The sequence below is a fragment of the Dermacentor andersoni genome, chromosome 9 (genome assembly GCF_023375885.2).
Source record: "Dermacentor andersoni chromosome 9, qqDerAnde1_hic_scaffold, whole genome shotgun sequence".
Classification (NCBI taxonomy): domain Eukaryota; kingdom Metazoa; phylum Arthropoda; class Arachnida; order Ixodida; family Ixodidae; genus Dermacentor; species Dermacentor andersoni.
The window spans coordinates 108,207,613-108,217,486 of record NC_092822.1 but is presented as its reverse complement, the minus strand read 5'-3'; positions in this window follow the sequence as shown (position 1 = coordinate 108,217,486).

The window sequence follows — 9,874 nt, the reverse complement described above, 5'->3', positions numbered from 1 at the left end:
TTCTCCTAGCGCGCGGAGGGGGTAGGGCCTCTCCTTAGTTTCCTTCCTCCGTGCCTGGCGCGGTCCGTGTGCCTTGGTTGCCAACTGCTGTTTTTAAGTTGTGTCTTACTATAGACTGAGCCAAACACTAAAATCTGGAGAAATCCGCGTTTTGCCCGCTTTGTAATGTTTAGTGGCGCCACATTCGACAAAAGTTGGCACTGATGTGAATCTGCTTGATATTCTTTTGCACAGATAGTGCTACCAGCAAAAAAAAAAAGCATGGTAAATTTATTATTTATTGAAAAACTTTTGTTTCAGGCACGGCTTAGAAAAACTAGCGAGTACTAGTATAACTACAAGGCATGGTATAGCCCTACTAATGGGCAACACTCGTTATGAATTAGCGTGTAGATTAAGAAATATGCCAGCTTGCACGGACTAAGCCAGCAGAAAAATTAGCTGAATTCACTGCTCCCTTGAACATTTCTTAATCAACATAAGGCAATTTTCTCTTCATGTACTTGCAGGGAAGGTCTTGCTGCTTGATTATAGAATATTTCATAGTTTGAACTTGAATAATTGTGCCTTCTTCTTGGGTAATATGTGACTAAGTATAGCAATAAATTTCCTATTCGAAGTAATAACTGCGAGTCACTGGACCCCTGCAATCTATTGTCCCCTGTGTGGCGTACTCTACGGGGTCTTTGCTCATGTCCCCAGCAATGACGCCCTTTTAACGCCCTTGCTCTCTATCAAAACCGCAGGGAGATAGACGTTGCAGAGGAATTTTGTGCGAAAGTCGCCGGCGGCACAGTTTTAGTCCCTGACATGGCTTTAGTTGACATCCCCGGTCCACGAGATACAAGTATGGACGCTCCATTCTCTATGGAAGAGTTAGAAGCTGCTATGGTGCTCTGTAGGTGTTCGTCTTCACCAGGGCCCGATGGCATAACGCATACTGCTCTGCGCCACCTAGGTCTAGAAGCATGAAGAGAACTACTCAGCCTTTTTAATAGCTCATGGCGAGATGGTGTCGTCCCACAGAAATGGAAATGCAGCCGCCTGGTACCGCTGCTAAAAGCAGGAAAGTCACCGCTCGAACTGGCATCGTATCGGCCTATAGCACTTGCCAGCTGCTTCGGGAAGCTCATGGAACGTATGATCCTGATGCGTATCAAATGCTACCTTACACACCACAAAATTTACCCTTACCCTATGGTGGGATTTCGACGAGGCCAATCGTCGATTGACGTTGTCATCGATCTAGTATCATCTGTAGAACAGCAAAAATCTTGGAAGCGATTATCAGTAGCACTCTTTCTTGACGTGAAAGGCGCTTACGACAACGTTTCCCATCAAAGCATTCTAGACGCACTTTTGGCAGTTGAACTAGGAGGGCGAGTATATCGATGGATCAGAAACTACTTACGTACGGAAAATGGTTCGACTGCCGACCACTACACATGCCGAGGCGTTCCCAAGGCGGTGTTCTAAGCTTTATTATTTTCAACCTTGCGCTTCTTGGGCTGGCCGAATCGCTACCAGAAACAGTGAGTGTTTCTATCCACGCCGATGACATCTGTCTCTGCACATCAGCATTCACTCGCCTGCAGGTTCGTGCAAGGCTACAGAAAGCAGCAACACAGGCATTGACTATCTTCACACACAAGGCCTTACTATCTCAACAGAAAAATGTGCGTTAGTCGCTTTTACGCGAAAAGCGATGTCTTGTTATCCAGTATGCATCAATGGTCAGCCTATCTTTTACAAGAGAAATCATCGGTTTTTCGGTGTCATTGTTGGCCGGGACCTCTCTTGGAGCCCTCAGGTTGCCCACTTGAAGAAGAAGCTCACATCACATCAAGTTCATCGCCGGCAAAACATGGGGATCGTCAGCGGGCTCCATGCTACAGTTATATCGATCACTTTTTATCGGATTCCTGGGCTATAGCTTTCCCGTGCTTGCTAAAACATACAAGTCAAATCTTCAAGAACTTCAAAGCGTGCAAGCACAGGCACTACGTGCTTGCATAGGCCTTCCACGGAGCGCCCCAAGAGCAGAAACCATTATAATGGCTCAAGACCATCCGATCACGACTTACATTAGCACCGACACGCATAGGACCCAAGTTCGTCATGTTTCACGGATGCAATCAAACTCTCTTGCCTGCCTGCCAGAACGACGACCACAGGCGTCCTTCTCCAACAAGGTCAACATCCATCGTGCCTCCTTACCATCGGGTTTCACACCCTCTGCACGTTCAACCTCAGCTTTGTGGTGTTTAAAACAACCTCAAGTGCGTCTTACGGTTCCAGGGATAAGAAAGAAGACTGACCTACCTACCTTTGCCTTGAAGCAAGCAGCTCTGGATTGTTTGCACACTTTCTATTTTGACCGAGTCCCACATTATACGGATGGCTCTTCCACTCAGACCAGCTCCACCGGCACAGTGGTTACACCATCACGATCACTAAGCATCCGATACAAGATTTCTCACTTGACAACATCGACCGGTTCGGAGCTTGTCACCCTCCGAGGTGCCGTTGATTACATAAACAACCAACCGGCTAATCGATGGGCAATATTCTTCGATTGGAAGGCGGCCTTACAATGTCTTCTGTCATCTCTTCGTCGCGGGTCCTGTGAACAACGCGTGTCGGAGATACGAGAAATGCTCCATCATCCGATCGCGAAAGGACATGACGTCGTGTTTCAATGGCTGCCTGGCCATTGCGGTATCTCCGGCAAAGACCTCGCTGACGAAGCCGCTAGGAAAGCACACTAAAGAGCAACCCTTGTTTCTGTGCCTTTATCGCGGACTGACGCAGCCCAACACTTTAGCAAGCTATCGCACCGTATAACATTGGAGAAGTGGCACACACCTGAATTCACCCGACATCGATTGCATTCCCTCGATACATCTATGCAACTGCGGCTGTTACCAGGGCTTCCGCGTAATGAGGAAACAAAAATAATTAAATTATGGGGTTTTACGTTCCAAAACCACTGCCTGATTATGAGGCACGCCGTAGTGGAGGACTCCGGAAATTTCGACTACCTGGGGTTCTTTAACGTGCACCTAAATCTAAGTACACGGGTGTTTTCGCATTTCGCCCCCATCGAAATGCGGCCGCCGTGGCCGGGATTCGATCCCGTGACCGCGTGCTCAGCAGCCTAACACCATAGCCACTGAGCAACCACGGCGGGTGATGAGGAAACAATGCTGTGCCGCTTACGCTTGGGCGTCGCATTCACCAATGCATATAGGTTTTTGATTGGAATGGCTGATAGCGGCGAGTGCAATGCCTGCGGTGTCGAGGAAACTATAGAACATCTACTGTGCTAGTGCCCATCTTTTGAAAATGAAAGACATGACCTCTGCACAGCTCTCAATCAGTTACATAGAAAACCGTTCACCTTGAACAACATCTTGTGACTGTGGCCTCGCATATCACTGCTACAAAAGACCACAAAAGCGCTGCTGCGATTCTGCGATATTTGAAAGCTACCGGATTGAGTCAGCGTCTGTGATCTAGACTGAGTGACTGAACGATATCCCCAGTGGACTTCCTCTTCTTCTTTTAATCTTCCCGTCCCCTTTTCCCTTTCCCCAGTGTAGGTTAGCCCACGGGGCTCAGTCCTGCTTAACCTCCCTACGTTTAATTTATCATTTGGTCTCTCTCTCTCCAGATGGCGCTCGCCTCCGCCGCATTGCCACCCATGCAAGAGGCCGCGTTTCTATCAGAAAGCTCGCTATCGTACATAGTGTTCGCCGCACGTTTCCCGGCATACATTACGGTTACATAAGCTGCAGTTGCCGGGAAGCGTGAGTTGCACTCGGGGGAATCTTTGAATGCTATCGCGTTGCACGCTTAAAGGAGAAACTTAAGCGTCCTCCAAATTTTTTAGAGCGCGGATCTTAGGCGCCTGTTCCTGCGTTAAGCGTTAGCGTTTCTCTGCGTAACCGAGTGAACGAGCACAGCGAGGGTTGAAAGACGGCCAGAGCGAAGAGAGCGCGAAGAGGAAAGCGGAGAAGGAGGGTGTAGCGGTGCATGAGGAGGAAAGCGGAGGAGGAAAGCGAAGTGTCACACGAGGCATGCTACACGGCGGTGACCAGGCGACCATCCTATCTTTGTGTGAGCATAATTCGCTAAAGAGCGGTGAGCACGTCCATCGCTGGTGTGGGCTTCGGACCCACTGCGCATGCGCTATTTCAATTGCGCCCCTGCCGCTGGAGAATGCGCTCCGCGCAAGCCACGCGTTCCCGTGTTCCGCTTTCTTTGTGGACAATGAGCGATGCAACCGGTGGAAGTGCTTTGTCCGACACTGCTGCTAATCTAGCTGCCCAACCAGAGGCTTAGCGGCACCGCCGAGATTATTCTTTGATTTACCCCCCCCCCCCCCCCATTTTACATTTTTACGTTTCAATTTCAACCGCAGTTAATTTCCCCGACATTTTCCTTGGCTTCATTGTCTGTTGGCTTTGTCTAGTAATAGTTATAGCGACCTACCGCTACTTCGCCGTGCCTCGCAGTGGTGGTCATTTTCCCTTGCTTCATAGATCCAGTTAACCTAGCCTTGCCTTGCCCTGAGTGGTCATTGCCCCCTGCTCTTTCTTGGAGCAGAAGCGGCTGCCCGTCTGGTCTGGGGCGCCACCACAGCGACCTGGCAAACATGCTTTTACTTTTGAATAAAGCCAGTCAACTCTCCAATCTCAAGCTGTCAGAACGTGTATTCCTTTTCTCCGCCAAACCAAGCTCCCAACATAACAAAACAGGTTCCCTCGTTTCCCCTTCTTCTTTCGTTTAATCATAGAGAGGGTCTCGAATCTGAGAGCTTCCATGTCATAGGTAGCATACCAAGGTTTATAGCCACGTGCCTGCTCTCCTAAGATCACGTGTCACGTGACGCAATGGGGCACAAAATATTCCACATCCGCCCACCATGGCTCTGAGTGGCGCTGACTAGCACTCCTAGGGCTAGATCTACTAAACATAAATTCACAATTTAGTGGACGAGTTGGTAGGCGTCGCCGTAGCACAATTAGCAGTGCAAAGCACGCATAATGCGCAGGTAGGGGGTTCGGCTCTCATTGGCGACAGGTTATCTTTTCGTCCACTTTCATTTCCGTTTACTTTATTATTTTCTACATTCCAATTTCAACCACACCTAATTTCCCCGATGCTTTCTTCGGCCTCATTTACTGTTTGCTTTACCATGCTATTACATAGTGACATGTACACAGATTTTCGCAGGAACCAACAAGCACAATTAAAATATACGTAGGCACCCAAGCATGTCTTATGGGTTTTCAATGCGAAAGCATTAACGTGCAGTCGGAAGCCTCTGCGCGGTCCTTTGAGTTATGAACTCCTCGCGGAGAAGCGAGCGCGTTGAGACGCCTGGACAACGCCCCCTCACTCGAAAAAAGCCAACGGCCTTTTTCGCTCAATGGACCGGTTGATGCTCTCGCATCAAAACTTGAGCAATGCTTTATGCCGACTTTTGCAAAAAGTGAAAAAAGCTTTCAGCTGCACTTTTATTTTTCTTTTCAGGAAGGATATTGACTGCATTATGACCAACGTGCCAGAAAATGTCCTCGATATTCTCAAGGAAGCGGAGTTCTCAAATATGTACAGGCTTGCAACCGCCCAGGACAGCCCATGGAAGCGTATTGTACAACAGTTTGTTTTACAAGGGTACCAAGAATCACGCGGAAAACCATTCTCAAACAGAGTAAAAACCTTACTAATTCGGATCTGATTCATTCATTGCTTTAGTGCATTTACGTTGCATAAAAAATAATGCCCTCCCCCCAATATTACACCCAAATCACTCACTTCACGATACAAATATATGTTACGCATGCCGCATGCACATAGGTGCACACATGCCTGGATGGCATCACGTGAATCTGTGCAATCCAATGGTGCAATATGCAATGAAATGGTGCTATTACTGAACTGATGGTGAATAATAACTGCTCACAATCTATGTGATTACATAGATTACTAAGAGGAAATCCAGTCATTCTGACATACAATTCTCGCATCTAGGTGTTCATCTCTTACATTGAAAGCATGGGATCTGGTGCTCTGCTTTCTCTGGTTTACTTTGACTAAGGACTTCCTCATGTAACATATAGCATGGATGTTGAGAGATTACGCGGTCACCGATATTGCGCCGGCACTGTGTGGTGTTCTGCGACATTCGATGATCTGTGAAGCGTCTGCGTGTCGGAATCGGAGCCTGTATAAGGAACGTCGCTGACCGACAGGACTTCCTCAACCTTTCAAAGGGTCCTTTATTTCGCGCGGCTTCTGTTCCCCGAAGCACTCATTATATCTCGCAGCATCCTGCTCAACGAAGTGTGTTAGAGAGCAGAAGTTCTGTGCACTCTTCGCGGCCATCTCGGTTCAAGACGCGCCCTTCGGGTACCGCAGCGCTGCTTAATTAAATGGTCCGATGTGTCTCCCCTATTGCAGTTTGTCCACAGGGCGCTGTCTTTTCAGCGTTGACACGTTTAGGGAAATGCACGCAGCATGCAATTTATACGCAATGATGGCCACCCTACGGAGTTTGACGTAGTCTGTCACGCTGGCACCCGCCGCAATGTCAGTGTGTGTGTGAAGTGCTTCGCTATCGCGGAACGCCGCATCGTTAGCTTCGTCAACGCGATCGTGTAGCAGACGTCTCGCAGTCGTGCGGCTAGGTCGAGCTGGACGTCGCCGCTCTCTCTTGTGCTGAGCACGAGCAGTTCTGCTTCGCGTAGCAACGCCTCACATCTGGAGTCTTCAGACCAGACCTGGTACGCTATATGGACGACAGGTCAGCCTTCTAGTGAAAGTATGCATGTTAGTGGCGTGCCTGTAAGCATGAACAGCCTGTTTGATGGTGGCCATTGGGCGACTTATATTGCGCCTGCAATTGTGAGTGTCATTGCTTTGCATATACCGGGTGTATTTTTAACGTTAACAGAACCTTTTTTTCAACGCCCTTGGCATGCTGCACAAATCTATTCATTTGGCTGGATTACTCGGAGAGGCGGACATTAGCTCCACTGAAAATCAAAGTGTGCACTTGTTTAATTACAGAAATTTTGCTAATGAACTTTTTACCTAATTACTTGAGGGCACATATTGCCATATACGAATTGAAGCCAATGATCTCCCAAGGCACATTTTCTTGTAGATAATGTTGAAACTAGGACCAGTTCTAGATAAGCGCTGCCGAACTTCCGGGGAGAATTCGCTGTTCTACTTACCATTTTACCAAAACGCCTTTTAATGCACCGAAAGGCAGAAAATTTGGGAACGAAAAGCTCCAAACTAGCGTCATCATATTTCGTTCTATGTGGATTTCACTTTCGAAATGACCGGCTAAAATTCACATACCGCAATAGTGGTCGTAAACAACAAAAAAAAGGTAGAAGTTATTTAGCAAATTTTATTAATTAACAAAGTTATCATTTTAGTGTCTCGTGCAAATGTGTGCCACTCAAAGTAATCTAGTTCAAGTAGAATTCTTTTACATGCCGCTGGTGACATCTAACTATTTGGTTAACGAAAAAAAAAAATCCCTGCATATCTGATGAGTGTATCAATACATAATTGTATCTGTGACTGTAAAGGAAAAAAAATTCTGAGGTCTTAAGTGCCAAAACAACATTCTGATTATGATGCACATCGTATTGGGCGGCTCTGGAATATATTTGGTCCCCTGTGGTTCTCTAACGTGCCTCCTATACACGTACGCGAGTGTCTTTTTTTTATTGCATTCTGTCTCATCAAAGTTTGGTCGCCGCACTCGGGATCGAACCCGCGACTTCACGCTCAGTGTCCAAACAAGCCAGCCACAGATCTTCCAGCGCGGAACATCGGTGACCAAGCCTCAGAAGTTTGCTTATTATAGCTGAAGCATGTGGTGCACGCTAGATTGCTGACCGTAATGCCGTGAACACGATGAAGAAAAATGTCGTACACAGCCTGGTTGGTTACAGCATTCGGCTAATTTTGATGCTAAGCGCTAGTCCGAACGCCATCAACAGACATTATTTAATGAAGTTCCCACTCAGGCAAAAGCAACCGCAGGTAAAAAGCGATTGTGGAGGTAAAGAATTCTTTCAAATAAAATGTGATTTTTTTTTCTTGAGCATGCCGACGGTGTAACTCTGGTCCGCGTATTTCTTCCAGAAAACAAGGCAGCGCGCAGCGGTGTGTGTTGGATAGTGATAACGTTAGCTTAAGAAAGGTAGGTTCTATCAAGAGAAACAAGCTTAAGAGCGAACTGTGCTAATAGAAAAAGAAAGCAATGCGTATGAATACATGTGTTGTCGAAACTTGAAAAAGAGAAAAAATAGACACTAGCAAAGTTTAAAAACACTGCTCGATGAAGAAATAGACAGTCATATGCAGTTAAAATGTCTTAAAATTTACCAAAAGAAAATTACTAAAGACATGGCTGTTTAAACAAAAGTGGGTGGCGAGGACCTGAGTAGCTCCTTTCAGACCATATGCCAGACTGCAAAAAGTTAGGCACTCTTCATTTTTTTTATATATAATGAACATAGTGTTACCAAAAGACACCAGCTTTTCAAAAGAGGTTCTGTAAGGTAGTGTCACTCCGAGGATGCACAGCCTTCAGGAATGTCTGATGGTAGATACAATGAATCTCTACCATCAGCTACAACAGTCTATTCAACATCGGCATCATACAGCAATTCATGAAGCATAATGACATGATCTGACATTGCATACCAATACAAAGAACACACTTGCATAACAAATACGCCCAAATAAAGCATAATATTATGCACCTTCTGGGGACATTTTAAGAAATGTGTGGCGAGAAATTCACGTCGCACTGGGACTCACTTGTAGCATGAGATCATAACCTGGGAAATGACGGCAGCTAATGACATCAACATTTCAAGCAAATTTGCTGATTGCGTTAAAAATTAACAATACATTTGAGCGCTCTTCCACTCAAATCAAGAGCAACCAAGTCATGCAACACATGAGCGTGACTGAATACGCCAAATGGACGTTTTTTCACCTGAAAACGCGGCAATGAGGTTACAGCAGGACAACTCTTGCACTGCGTAGGCTATGTCTATTACCGAGGTCAGTGCACTTGCTTAACACAAGAGAGTCGAGAACTCCAGACTGCACCTGCGCCGTTAGCAATAACACTTGGTGCAAAATCGGCCGGACCATAATGAACTATTTAGAGCTACTGACCGTTAGAAGGGCCTTCTAGACGTGTCTTCACCTCTGCGCGCAGTCAACTGTACAAACCTCCACTTGAATTACCGCTAAGCATGTAGGCGGCAGTTATTTCTGTCTAGCAACCTAGCCGTGCGGCTTTTGAGGTGGACTATCCGGCAGGTTTGCCCGCCCTGGAGGCACAGTGACTTAAGCTTTGACGAACCTGTAAGCCAGAGCTCACAGGTTCGTCCCGCTCGCATCGGCCACATTTTCGTTGAAGACCAAATACAAGAACACGGATATACTTTGATTTTGCGTGCACGTTAATGCACCCAAGTATGTTAAAAATAATGTGAATGAGTCCAATAACGCGTCTTCCATAGCACCACGATTCATTTCCTGCGTTAAAGCCCATGTGTGAATCAATAAGTGTAGCCGAAATAATTCTAGCACTATTGGTGTGCACTCTACTTTAATAGCGGGTCCACCATGCTGATTTTCCAAGATAATGCCAGTGTCCCGGTGCAATATGCTGTCAAAATCACAGCTTTTAGCATTGATCGCCTTCGATGCGATGCTGTATTGCCTTTCCTTGCGATAATTCATCATGCCAATTCTGGCAATAGTTCCTGCCTTATTGCGCTGGTATCCACGGTATATCATATCCCAAGCAGTAGTTTAGCAC